At 43.8% G+C, this 14,842-nt stretch overlaps 1 protein-coding gene across 11 annotated transcripts in view; it reads right to left on the reverse strand.

Annotated features, from left to right (window-relative positions):
* The window catches only part of PDZD2 (PDZ domain containing 2), a 327,541-nt gene that overhangs the window by 89,512 nt on the left and 223,187 nt on the right, over positions 1-14,842 (reverse strand). Inside the window, exon 1 of one of the 11 annotated variants that reach the window (XM_059694718.1) lies at positions 6,216-6,643. The exons of the other annotated variants lie outside the window; for them this stretch is intronic. The gene's annotated coding sequence lies outside the window, so the exon portion shown is untranslated. Of the gene's footprint in view, positions 1-6,215; positions 6,644-14,842 lie in introns of those variants that run through there. 11 annotated transcript variants of the gene reach the window in all.

Here is a 14,842-nt window from a genome sequence, read left to right on the forward strand (position 1 = left end):
CAATGGCTTCAAAAGGAAGCCTTTCCTCATTAACATCAACCAGGCAACGGTTCCAAATACCAAGTTAAAGTAATAGTGTCATGTAATATGTACTATATGCTAATATATTCAAGGCTCTGTGCATTCATATCGACTGCATTTAATTTTTTATTTTCTCCATGTTGTTTCTGTCTAAAACAGAATACTGGGGTCTGCTGGACCCAAAGTCTGTTCTGTACTTTGCATGGATCGATGCTAATGAAGCTCCATTCCTCCCCTATGTCCTGCTCCCTGGCCGGGCAAAGACACTGACTTCATATCACAGAACTCTTTGCTATGACTTGCCTGAGGCTGAAAAAAGGCCAGGCCCAAACAACAAAAAGCCCAGGTCGGCCCACCACCCTTGCCTGATATCCTGCTGTCCAGTCCTCCCAGGTACATTTCCTAAAGCAATGCCTGTGCTTTCCCACAAATGGCATTTCCCTTGTCCTCCCTGTGGGAGAGGCTACTGTCAATGCTCAAGTATAACTGAAGGCAGACCACATCCCACAGATTATGCTCAATTTGGTTTCTAACCTCAGGGCCACCAAGCCCTGAAAAATGTGTCAAAATGTCTCAGACTGCCCTAGCCGGCTTGGCTCAGTGGATAGAGCATTGGCCTGTGGACTATAGAGTCCCGGGTTCGATTCCAGTCAAGGGCACATGTCCGGGTTGCAGACTCAATCCCTAGTAGGGGGCTTGCAGGAGGCAGCCAATCAATGATTCTCATCATTGATGTTTCTCTCTCTTTCCCTCTCCCTTCCTCTCTGAAATCAGTAAAAATAAAAATAAAAAAGTCTCAGGCCCAGGGACTGAGTTCCACATGGCCCCTGCCACCCCCCCTGGTTTCTCCACAATGAAAGCTGCTGGAAACTATGGGAGTTAACACACACTCTCTCCCTTCATGCTCCCATTTTCCCCAAACCAGCCAAACTTGAGAACTCACAACCAGCCAACAATCCTCAAGCCCTCACACTGCACCATTCAAAAGGCGGCCACCTCCTTCCCTTTCCCAAGAGGGGACTGTAAAGAAGGGAGACAGACTCCAGAGGGTCTGTGGCCCCCAGAACGCACAGGATGCTACTCTCACACTAATTCAAACATCGATGAAATGTCTGTACCCTCCAGCTCCCTCCCCTTTCAAGTGGATCCAGCTCCGTCTTGAAGCAATTTCCCCAGCTCATTTCAATCCTTCCCGGTCTGGCCCATTGGCTTGGCCACAGCACGCCCCCACCTCGTGCCAAGCCTGGTTTCACTTATGTCAAAACAGCTTCCATCAAAATAGTGGGCTTCTTTTCTGAATTTCTTTCACTGTTTTGAAGTCAGCAGAGAAAAGATACTTAAGAAATTGCAAAATGACTACCTCCATCATTGTGTTCTGGCTAATGTCTAACACCGCTTTTCTCCCGAGTCTCTTCTGTACAGTGTACTGAGGATTTTTTAAAATCTGATTTTCCTTTTTCTTTCTTCTCAAAGGCTCTCTGGCAGGCATGGTTGGCTGATCAGGTCTCCTAATCTGTCGAGGTTCATTTCTAAGTTGTGCAACCTTCCTCTCCCAGCAAAGGGTGCTTGCTCCCTAAGAAGCTGGCTCTGTGGGATGTTTTCCCCATGTTCATCCCTCTGCCTGATGCTCTAGGATTCTCATTGGTTTGGAGAACTTCAATTACAAGAAAGCCAGATCAACACAACTCCAGCCTAAGAAAACAGATGAGCCAAGTCCTTACAGATGTGGATAGAACACACTTTATATCTTGGCTTCTAATCAGTGCACTTTTCATGTGTCTGTTGACCAGTTGTGATTGTGACATCATTGAGTATCTCTGTGACCCCTGGTTTAGTTATGTTCAGATGAGAAAAATGCAGAGGCATTTATTTGTCTTTATCTCCCGGGATGTTAAAAATAACTTCAAGCGAAGCATTAAAGAAACTGTAAATTATTGCATGCATAAGCATAAATGTTGATATGGAAATGCAAAGCCTGCTTTTAATGGTGTGTGTATATTAGAAGCTCCAAAAAATAACATGAGTTAAAATAGACAAGGGGGACAGGTACCAATATTGATTAAGCTGGTAACTACATGCTGTGGACTGAGTTAACTGTGCACACACATCATCTCATTTCAATCTAAATCAACCCCATAAAACGTTGACATTATGATCCATCTTTTAGAAATGTGATAACTACTAGTAAGGCTTAGTTAGAGAGATGAACTTGCCCAAGGTCACAGAGCTCCTATGGGTGGAGCTGGGATTGAAATTCCCACCTGCTTGTAAACAACCCTGGCAATGACCCTGGGAGGCACTGTGGTCAAGTCCCGCCCTATTGTTGTTTATTATGACCAGGTTTGGATCCAGAAGGGCTGCAACTTCTCACAGCCAAGAGGCCTCTCCCCACCTTAACACCACTTTAATGTGTGTTAACACCCAAAATATGTCCCACACCCATTAAAAAAAAATAAGGGGGGGCCTTAGGGAAAACCAGAGGTATTTCAGACAGGCACAGAACATAGGTGAGTGTTTGGGAGGGGTGAGGTGGTTTCTAAGGGTGTGGGTGGAAGTGGCCAACTGCCCCATCCATCTCAGCGACGAGCTTGAGACAGCCCTCAACTCTGGAAAAGCAGAGGCAATGCTTGCTCAGATTCCCTAGAATCAGAGGACTAAGGTACCAACTTGGCCGCCAGCCCAGCCAAAGCCAAACAAAATGGCAACAGAAGATGTGCCCCTCCAAGGTTGGCCTTTCCCCTCAAGTGCACTCTCTCCTCCCTCGCCGCACCCCACACAGTGCCCCGACTCCCTAGCAGCGCTTCTCAGGCAGGGCTGTGCACGGGACACCTCTCCCTCCTCAATGAACTGCCTCTCCCGACTGCAGTCAGTCTGCACACCTTCTGGCTATAAGTAAGAGGTGTCTTCATAGGATACCCAGTGTTCCTGTGGATTCCTTTAGAACATAATGTGCTGCCAGGTGGCCATGGGCCAACACAAACCAGAGTAAAGGAGAAGCAGTCAAACCCCTGGGGCTTAAGTGCCATGTAGATGCCCCTTCAAGTAAGGACCTGATGTCCAGTGGTGAGGAGTTAGTAAGCCCATGGCCTCCAGCTGGGAGCCTCATCAGAACTTTCAAGTCAAGGTCGCGCTCTTCTGGAGTGAACCCTGGCCAATGGAGAACAAGACGGGGAGATTGGGCTGGCCATCCCACACCGGGTAGGGGCACATCTCCTGTTAGCCATTTTGTTTGGGCAAGCTTTGCACCAGAGCTCCCCATTGGGCTGCCCCACTTTATCAGGTCAGCAGCACAGAGTGCCAGCTCCCCCTGCCCAGTGCTTTTCCTTTCACAGGTGTTATCCCAACAGACGCTCTGCACTCTGAGCTCTAACGCATATCTGCTTCCTGGAGGACCTCAGGTGAGAGAGGACAATATAATGAGAATAACAAAATATTTCCCAAAAGGAGATGATGGGAAATAACAGTAGCCAAAAAAAGGCCTGGCAGAAATGAATAGGACTCAGCTTCACTGGGCATACAGCAGCCGGCAGAGCATTCTTGAGAAGTCAAGTTGGATGAATTGTGTTCACAAGGAGTTCCTTTGAGTCTGTTGTATGACAGCAGGAAAAACCAATAGCAAAGGCTCAGACTGGGACCCTCTCTACTCAATACCTAAACAGCTTCACCAAAAGTCTCCAAATATATTTGGATATCGTGATACTGAAGTGAGATTACTCCTGGTTCAGGTGTCAGCATTGCCACTTGGTCCCCTTGGGCAGGACACAACTTTAGACTAATCTCTTAGTCTCATGTACTAATGGGGTTGGGAAGGATTAAATGGGATAATGAACTAAACAGGCTGTTTTGCTGGCTGGTTTCCTGTCTGGCACATGGTAATTGCCAATAAACGATCATTCCTTTCAACCCTTTGGAAATTTGCTGGGTAATCATAGGCCAGCTATTGTCCTGGATGGAATCCTGAGAAGGCAAACTTATGGAACAGAGTGGTCAAAGCCAAGTCTGTGGTCAGAACGGGTCAAAGAGAGTCACGGTTAAGGCGGGAAAAAGGAATCTCTGGAAAAAGCGAGTTCAGGCAGAGAGTCAGAAACAGATTCGAAAACTAAAGATGTGGAGAGGTGGGCAAATGTGCCTTCGACACAGCCCGGCCTGTCTGGCCCCTCTGAGAGTCTTGTGGCACTGTGTGTGTGCGCCCATGTGTTGGAGAATTAGGCTAGTGTAGATATTCAGGAGAGGGAGGGGAGGGGAGGGGAGGGGAGGGGAGGGGAGGGGAGGGGAGGGGAGGGAGCTGGGAATCAGGCTAGTGTGGACAACCAGCAGTGTGTGTGTGCTGGAAGGTTAAGGTTAGTGTAGTCGATCAGCACAGACTCTGACCAACGGCAGGCCTTATTGTCTGCCAGAGAGATGAGACAGATGTCTTTCAAAACACAGATCAGCAATGGCCTCCTGTTTCACCTCCATGTCCATCTGGCCAGGGTCGGACTCCCAGCTCCCAGAGCAATTACAAGCTTCAGGCCTGCCCTGAACTCCGGATGGTCCCAGCGGTCCTGGAATGGCCCCAGAACTCAGGGTGGAGTCTGGGAGGCTGCCCATCCCACCAAGCTGTGACACGGGCTGACCCCTGAATATTTTGTAAAATATGTGCGCTGCTCACACTGATATAAGCAACTGCCATGAATAAATCAGATGCACGTGTGTGCGAGGAGAGAGCCTGCCTCTGCCAGCATCCACTTCTCCCTGACCCACCTTTCCTGCATTTATCCAAATATCTGGATGACAAGCCTCCCTTTTGGCTCAGCTATTTCCTTGACAAGGGCGTCTTCCACTTTTCTGAGGCAGGGGTTTCCAAAGCCTGGTTGTTTTAACAGTAAATGTTCCAGCATATTACAGTGCCATGAGATGGTCAACATGATGATGTTTTTTAAATGTCTAGAGAGGGTCTCTGCAGACACACAATTTCAACTCCAGGGGAAAACCCTGCTGGCATGAGTAGTCGGCTCCTCTGCTTTTGCCAGCAGGTGTGGGCACTGGGGTCGCAAGCATGTTTTAGAATATTAGGAACTCACTTCCTTTCAGGAGTTCTCAACAGGAAATAGCTGGCAGACAGCGCACACTAGACTTGGAACTCTCCTACTCAGAGCAAACGGAAAACATCCAAAAACAAAACCAGAGCCATGAGCTGCCTGGAAAAACAAACACCCCAAAAGGTCTTTCTTGAACTGCACACCAGGAAGAGTGTGATCTGCAAACGGGGAGAAACAAGAGCATGGACCCGAGGACCTCCTCAAACCTCTGGGGGGAGAGCACATGCGTTTTCCACGGTGGCACTGCTCCATTTAAACTCAAATATTTCTCACAGATACAGGGACATCTGAGCTCCCCGAGGTGGGTTGCAAACTGCACCCGTTTCACCCCGGCCATGGCTCTATGGGGACAGCAGCAGTCCTGGGTCAGGGGTTGGGCATCGAATTCTCCAGATACTGACGGGCTGCATACGGGCTGCAGGAAAGACCCAGAACATGTGTTGTCAAGAACACAGCAACACCCTATTACTAGGGATTTTTGTTGCTCTTAACGAACACTTTGCATCCTGAGTTCTCTTCCGTGACTTCCTCCTAAGGAGACATATTGCAGTCTTTTAAAAGGAGCTCCTTATAGCCTGCTGAGAGCATCAAGGTGAAATTTATTTATTACCTTCCTGGTCTAACTTCCTCAAAGGATTTATGTATTATTGCCACCACCTGCTCTCAAAAGGGCCTCCTCCCAGTACTTGGAGCAAAAGGAGAGGATCCCAGATAGGAGGTGAGGAGAAAAAGTTAAGTGTGAGGAAGCAGATCTGTCTCAATACGGCTGTTTCTTAAAGAGCCGGATTTAAATGACCAGGCACAAAGCATATCAGGTCCAGTTTCATTCAAAACATCCTAAAAATATATAAATAAATATGTGACTAAGTCCAAAGTGGCCTCTCACTTGGACTGTTTCAAATGGCTGACAAGTTGCAGCTCAAAGAGTCTACAGACCTCGTCTAAAGAAAATGTTGTTTTTCCAAGTTTAAATAACCCCCAGGGGCAGAGGCGAAGGACAGAAGGGTAGAAAGTAACTGGGAGGAAGAATAAATAAGAAAAGTGAATTGTCAGATTTCATTCTTTTCTTAAATCCCAACAGGATCTAATTGAAGCGATATTTTAATGTCCTACCTTGGATTTCACACAACACATAGATGTCCCTCAGACACCAATGAGCCCAGCTACAGACCTCTCGGCAGCTTCCACAGACAGATGTGGGGGCTGAAGAGAGACAGCACTCAACAGCCCCAGCACCCTCACCCCGAAAGGGGAGGTCCCGGGGAGACATTCAATAGCAGATCCAGAAGGGAGTCAGTCAGTCTTGTGCCAAAGAATATTATTTTTCTGAAAATTAAGGAGATAATATAAAGAAATAGGTTCAAAAATAAAGTGCATGCCCTAGCTGGTTTGGCTCAGTGGACAGAGCGTTGGCCTGCGGACTGAAGGGTCCCAGGTTTGATTCCCGCCAAGGGCACATGTCCAAGTTGCAGGCTCGATCTCCAGTAGGGGGCATGCAGGAGGCAGCCAATCAATGATTCGCTCTCATCATTGATGTTTCTATCTCTCTCTCCCTCTCCCTTCCTCTGAAATCAATAAATATATATATTTTAAAAAAATAGAGTGTAGGCATTGGGCTCGGTGCCGACAAAGTGGTAAAGAAGGCAGTTGGTCCCTGCACTCACGGGTTTCACAGTCAATCTGAAATTAGTTTTAAAAATCAATGTCAATTACATAATTAATTATATAAATCATATTATTGAAATAAAATTTTATATAATAAAAAATAGTAATACATAAAATGATACTAAAATTTACTAGGGATTGGGTAAATATTTAATAAAATAATCAATATACTAATACATAAAAATGAAAATACGTAATATAAATTTTTAAAAATGATACCAAATTATATAAAAAATGTTCCAACAGAAGCATATGTTACTTCAGAAGCTTCTAAAAGTGGAACTGGCCTAACCCTCATGCACTGTTGGTGGGCATGCAGATTAGTGTTGCCACTGTGGAAAGCATTATGGGAGATCCTCAAAAAATTAAAAATGGAACTGCTTTATGACCCAGCCATTCCACTTCTGGGTATATATCCAACGAAACCCAAAACAATAATTTGAAAGAATATATGCACCCCTGTGTTCAATGCTGCATTATTTACAATAGCCAATCTATGGAAACAACCCAAGTGCCCATCAATAGATGAGTGGATAAAAAAAGGCCAAGAATTTGACATGGAAAGTCTCTGGGCTTAACAGTGAGTATCCCCCTAAAATTGATGTCTACCTAGAACCTCAGAATGCTACCTTATTTGGAAATAGGGTCTTTGCAGATGTAATAGGTTAAGGATTAAGATGAGATCAACTGGATTAGGGTAAGTCCTAAATCCAATGAAAGTGTCCTTATAAGAGACAGAAACAAACAGACAGAGGCCCAGAGGAGAAGGTGATATGTAGATGAAGGTAGAGACAGGAGTGATGCATCTACAAGACAAGAAGTGCTGGGGATCACCCACAACAAGCTGAGAGAGGCACGGGACACCTTCTCCCTCAGAACGAACCAACGCTGCCTGCAACTTGATTTTGGACTACCAGCCTCCAGAAACACGAGAAAACACATTTCTGTTGTTTTAAGCCAGGAGTGGGGAACGTATAGGTCATAGGTGATATAACGCCTATGAAATCATTTGTATGGCCCTGCCAAGGCATTAGGGGTGGGTTAATTAAATGTTTAACCAAATATAGCAGGCTAATTTTTAAGTTGATAATTCTGTATGGCCTGTAAATGATGTTATAAATATCCAAATGGTCCTTGGCAGAAAAAAGGTTTGCCACCCCTTTTTAAGCCATTGAATTTGTGGTGCTGTGTTCTGGCAGCCCTAGGAAATGAATACAGCCACCTTCCCTCCCCTGAGCTCTTCCAAGACTTTTTGACTCTTTCACAATAAGATGCAATCTTGCAAAATCTCCAAGATCTGCTTAAAATAATTTAATGATATTTTGCATGATTACATAGGCAAGTGATTTTAAATAAATATATTATGTTGATATCCTATCAAAGTACTTTAACACTATCGAGACGAATTTCCCAACCTCACAAGTGATGCACACAGTTCCATTTACTTCAGATTAATCCATTAGAACAAAGATGATGTACCAACTAATACATCATCCAAAAATATTTAAAATATGTATTTTAAAATACAGAGAAAAATTACCTTGTGATACCTTTGGAGTTAATAGAAAAAAACAAACAAAACCCTGCCATCTTAATTCCTGGATGTTAAGAATTTTTGCATTTGAAGCATATAAAATGTCGTATTGTGTTTTTAAAAGTATGATGCCGGGAGCCGGTCCATCCTTGCTGTTTCAAGGGACCTGGCATATATGGCATACAGTTCTTAATATGTTTGCTCACCTTCTTGGCGCTGTGTTTTAACCAAGGTCACCTCTCCGAGAAAGGTTGTTTCTCCAGGTAGGAATTTTTCCCTGAAGTCAGGGAGGGGATGCCTCTCCTAGAAAGGTTGCTTCCCCAGGTAGGAATTTTTCCCTGAAGTCAGGGAGGGGATGAAACTCCTTAACTAAGTGCCAGGCGGGTAGTTAATCACTACAAACAATCATGCTTAAGCTACATAATCTTTACTCCCTGGAATGGAGATAAGAAACGCCCTAGCCTTTGTAATAGAAATTGACAGGATTAGAATCAACTGGTATAAATACAGATGTAACAAGACAGCAAGAGACAGAACTCAGAACACAGAACTAAGGACACAGGGCTTGGAAGACAGTACCAAGAGAGACAGAGCCTAGGCACAGAACCTACACAGAACGTTCTCTAGGGACAGAAGAACTTCGCCAGCGAGAGCATGCTGGAGGATCCTGGACAGGGACTGGCCTCGGAGCCTGGAGGCGGGGCCTGGCGAGAGAGCATGGCAGGGGATCCTGGACTGAACCTGACTGCGGAGATTGGCAGGAGAGCCTGACTAGAACCTGGTGACTGAACCTGACTGGAGTACCTGGACAGAACCTGGCTGGAGATCCTAAGCAGAACCTCTCTGGAGATAAGACCAGAACTTGGCTGGAGATCCTGGCTAGGCTGCTGATCAACTGAACACTGTCTCCGTGTCATTCCTTCTTCGCCGACTCCGTCTACGCCTTTGGGGACCCCTGGACCCGCTGGGGTTGGACCCCGGCAGTATGATGTTAGGAATCTGGATGACAAGATGAGAGATTTGTAGCTGCAACTTTTAATAACGTCTCAAACAATACATTGCAGGGGTGACTACGTAGTCTTTGCTCCAATAAATAGCAGCTACACTGGCTAGAACAAGACACAGCTGCTATTTATGGCTCTTGATTAGATGAGCGGGCTGAGATCTGGTGAAGACCATCTTGAGAAGAACCACCCTTGTCACGTTCCTCATTAATGTGAGTCACGAGTGTCCCCATACTTCTCGTCTTTCATGACTCATTAAAGGCGCAGCAAACAAAGAGATCCCCAGGCAGGGAAGGTGATTTTAGGGCAGAACCACTGCTCACGGAGTCATGAGAACACCAAGTGTTTTCCTATTGTTCAGACCCGCTTGAGATTCTTAAACCATTTTGGAGGGAAAATGCTTAGCAATTATTTTATTTTCTGATTTTCAGCCACACATTTGAAGTTGACTCCATGACCACCTTTGACAACAGCAAAGGAGTTCCATGAACCAGGAACACCTGTGCCAGCTGTTGGAAACTCACAGGCCTGAGATGAGCGACCTCCCGCCTGCAGGTGGGATCTGGTGGTACGGGGAGCTTCACAGAGCTGGAACCACTGGTTGGTTATTTTCCCCTGGGTCAGAGCCAACAGCCATGTCAGCCTCTCTCCTCACTGAACACACTTCAGAGGATTTTTTAAAAAGCAAACAATAAAGATGTCAACGTATGTTATCCATGTTTCACACAGGTTTCTAAAGGACCCTAAAGTTTGGAACAAACTTAGCTTTCCTCTTAGTACTTGCTCCTATCATCTGACAGTTTATCAGGGCTCACGTTCTAACTTGGCGATAACTCCTTCCTCTTCCCACAGCACTGGAGATGGACAGCCATCCTGTCAGCCCATACGGACAGACGTGTCACACAATAGGATAAAAGACTTCTAGACAGGTGGACAAACAAAATGAAACAGAAACTCATAGATACAGAGAACTGACGGTTGCAGGAGGGAAAGGGGGTGGAGGAAGGGGTGGAAAAGGGGAAGGGGATTAAGAAGTACAAACTTCCAGTTATAAAACAAGTCACGGGAAGCTTAGGGAACAGAGTTAATAACATGGTAATAACTATGTACGGTGACAGATGGTTACCAGATTTATTGTATGCCTCAGGTATACAAATATTGAATCACTGTGTTGTACACCTAAAACTAATATAGTACTGTATGTGAATTATAATTACAAATAAGTAGATTAAAAAAAAAAGACAAGTCATTTGCATTGCTCAGACCCCACCTAAAAATTCCTGTGAAGGGAGGAGCCCCCATTCATACCTTCCCTAAGAAATGCCCCCCTTTCTAATGGGTGCCTTCATCTCACAGGGCTATTTTCCCTATTTGCTACTCCGAACATCACTGTGTAAGGATTCACAGCCTCGTATGGAGGGGAGAGGTCAAGAGAGCAGTGCTTGGGAAAGTGAATCTGTGGAGGGATAAAGGCCCTCAGGACTTCGGGGTTAACATTAGACAGGACAGTTTAGTGCCCTGTTACTATTATTAACACTACCTCACTTCGGTATATGTCCTTACGTCTCACGAGGGTCACTATTAGTAGAAGTATGACCACTATATGACCACTGCAAACTTGAGAGGTAGGGAAGGGAGATGTGACTGGCTCCATTGTACAAGGGATAACATTTAGGAATGGAGATGAAGAAGCTTCAGGACCCACCTGGACTCCTTCCACCCCCTCCCCGCCCCAAACCATCGGAGAGGCAGGTCCTCTCTAGAAGTTCCACAGGATACAGGTCTTGGGCATCCTCCAGAACCTGGCCACAGACTGATCACACCTGACTTGGCACTTGGTGATTAGATTAGCCCAGTGGCTCTCAACCTTCTGGCCCTTTAAATACAGTTCCTCATGTTGTGACCCAACCATAAAATTATTTTCGTTGCTACTTCATAACTGTAATGTTGCTACTGTTATGAATCGTAATGTAAATATGTGATATGCAGGATGGTCTTAGGTGAGCCCTGAGGAAGGGTCGTTCGACCACCAAAGTGGTAGCGACCCACAGGTTGAGAACCACTGGATTAGCCAATAGTGGTTTTCATGTGTATGCCATGCCAATCAACAAGACCGTGTGTACCTTAAAGCGGGTTCACAGTCCTTCTGCAACCCCTTGTCCCTGCCTCCCCCATGTTCTACCCCAGAGTGTAGCGTATTTCTAGCCAACAGTCACTATGCATTTAACAACAGAATGGAATCCTGATTTTCAAAACATAAGAGAATTTAAAAAAACAACACACATTTACACATGAAGCCACAATGTGAATCACTGTGAGGAAAGGGTTTAAAAGCAATAGTAGCTACTAGAATTTATATGTGTGTCTGTCATGGCCCACATGCTATGTTAACCACATAGAGAAAACTATGCAATTCGTGACTACATTCTTACAGAAAGCTCGTATGGTGAAGTCTATTGAGTAAACTGTGAAAATCACTTCTTCATACACTTTCAACTTTTACCTGTGTATTGTCTTCTGTAAGTTTACCGTTTCTTTTTCTCCTGACTTCCTGAATTTACAGTGTTGGAGCTTCCCCACCCTAGATAATAGTCTGTTTTCTTTGAATACATTCACAGATTTCAGTTTTATGTTTAGCTCTTTATCCCACCCGAAATATATTTATGTATTTAAGGGCAGGACCTAACTTTATATTCTTCTCTAAAAAGTTTTAGCTATTTTGATAAAATTCACTAAACAGACTGTCATTTATCCTCCAGTTTTGTAATGTCTCCTTTTCATACACCCAATTTCCGGACATGTATGGACCTATTTGGGATTCCCTACTCTGTTCCACTGGTCTACTTGTCAATTCCTGTGCCATACTGGTTGAATTACTATAGCTTTAAAGCACAGTTTGCTAGGTGGTAAACAATGCTCCTCATTGTTCTATTTTTTCCAAAAATCTCTTAGCTATATTTACTCACTTTCATACAAACTTTAGTTCATCTGATCAAGGTTCCAAAATACATTTTTTTCAGATTTTTATGGAAACTGCATTTATTTATAAATAAAGCAGGGCGATACCAGAATCTATTATCTTTAAGGACTGTCTGCAGAGGCCATTTGCTAAGTTCAAGAACTGTGGTTGTGATATAAGCTAAGATCGCCCCCATTAAAATGCAAACAACTAATTCACCTAGCCAGCCCTAGTGGTCAGCTTTGAAATTTGAGAAAAAAATCTCAACACTGTAATCAGTACCCCACAGTTTCAACTGAGGTTATGAAATTCAAGAAGGTTTTATTTGAAAGTTATGTCTTACCAAATCATAAATCAAAGGTGTACAGAGGTTACAAATTCAGACATTCCTATCACGTAATTATTTCAAATCACCCTCTCCTCCATTCCAACCTGTATTTCAGAGTGCAGTGTTTATGAAATAACTATAGATCTCTTGGCATAGCTATCACAAAATTATTACCGTAGACATTTAGTGGAACAAATCCAATTTTAAACTGAAAACAGTACTTTAAAAGAGATTTTAAAATCCTGGCATCCTAGTTTATGTAATAATTACAATTCAATGGAGAAGTCATAATATTAGGACAGTAACAAAGTTCCTTTAGAGATGCTTGACCAGACTTTTCTTTAAAGAAAAAAAACAACAACAAACAAAAAACAAGAAATGTTTAAACTTGTTTCAAAGTGCAATGAGAGACAGAAACAAGACCTGTATTCAAAACAGACAAAAATCTAGTGATGATGCTTGCGGGCAAAAACAAAAAGAAAAAAAAAAGAAAATACACATTTTCTGTGCAAATACTCTACTTTGCATATTTTTTCCAGACTTCATGAGATATAAAGATAGCAACAGAGTATGACTAAAGGGTAGCGATCATACACAAGAGCACCAATTTCTCTGTCCAACAGACGAAAGCCTCTTTCAAGAGATGTTACACAGACCTATAACATCAGATGTAACAGCACATTCAAGGAGTGAATGGAAAAACCAACTGTGCCACATTCATACAATGGAATACTACTCAGCAATGGAAAGGAATGGCCCAGCTGGCGTAGCTCAGTGGTTGAACATCGACCTATGAACCAGGAGGTCACGGTTCAATTCCAGGTCAGGGCATATGCCCAGTTTGCACGCTCGATCCCCACTGTGGGGTGTGCAGGAGGCAGGTGATCAATGATTCTCTCTCATTGATGTTTCTATCTCTCTCTCCCTCTCCCTTCCTCTCTGAGATCACTCTCTCTCCCTCTCCCTTCCTCTCTGAAATCAATAAAAGTATTTTTTAAAAGATGTTTCTATCTCTCTCTCTTCCTCTCCATTCCTATCTGAAATAATAAAAATATTGTTTTAAAAAGAATGGACTATTGATACATGTAATAACATAGGCTTTCAAATGCATTATGCTAAGTGAAAGACGTTAGACTAAAATGGCTACACACAATGTGATTCTATTTATATGCCATCTGGAAAAGGCAAAGCAATAGAACATATCAGTGATTGCCAGAAGCTGGAGGTGAGGGGGTTTGACTACAAAAGAGCACTTTTAAGGGGGATGGAATGGTTCTTCATCTTGAGTACGGTGGTAACTCACATGACTTGTGTTTGTCAGAATTTATAGACTGATACATCTAGAAAGGTCTTTCTTATGTTAGCATAATGTTTCAATTTTGTACTTACAAGTATACTCCCTTTAATCTTTTCTTCTGAAATTGGGGAGAATTTATTATGTTAAAGAGTGTAAGCAAATTATACCTCAATAAACTTATCATCATCATTTAATGATAAAATACCCTTGCAAACCAAACCCTCATCCTGTCTTCCCATACCCTCCTCCATCCATCAATAGGGAAAGAGAAAGATGTGGCCATACGGAAAGATGGTGGAGAAAGAGGGGACCAACTCCACTTCCTTTGCCTGCGTAGAAGGGGAGATGAACGTCTGTGTGGCTATCCAGCACCTGATCATCCTTTGGATTTGGGAGACGCTCCCATTCTATGCGAGGTGGTGAAGAAGGGACATTTATTCTGCCCCCACTCCCAGATACCAGTCCACTGGCATGTGCCTTAGACCTGGCCCACCGGAGGCTCTTGCCTGGTTCTCTGGATCATGAAGAAGTGATGTGAAGACTCAGGGGCAGACAGAGGCTCGTCCCAGGAGTCTAGTAATGGTGGTAGTATGCTAAGGAGACTCTGTACCATGGTCTTGGATGTGTTCTTGGTTCTTGCCCATTCTCTCAAGCTCAGATCTCACTTCCATTGGCTCCGGTGAGCCACCCAATATTATGTCACTAAATTTCTTTTCTGCTTAAATGTGCCAGAATTCTGTTGTTTACCACTTCAAAATCCTGTTAGGATCACACATATTGGGAAATGGAGGTTTTAAGAGCTACTTTGCATTATCTTCTTGTCAAACATGAGGATGAAACTCTTTAAAAATTACACAGTCCCTAATTTTGTATATGGAAAACTGTGTGAGTTTAAAAAAAATAAATAAATTAGGTTCTCTACTCTACTTTTACCCCTACCCTGAGTGCTTCCA

This window comes from Myotis daubentonii, chromosome 4, assembly GCF_963259705.1.
Source record: "Myotis daubentonii chromosome 4, mMyoDau2.1, whole genome shotgun sequence".
Classification (NCBI taxonomy): Eukaryota; Metazoa; Chordata; class Mammalia; order Chiroptera; family Vespertilionidae; genus Myotis; species Myotis daubentonii.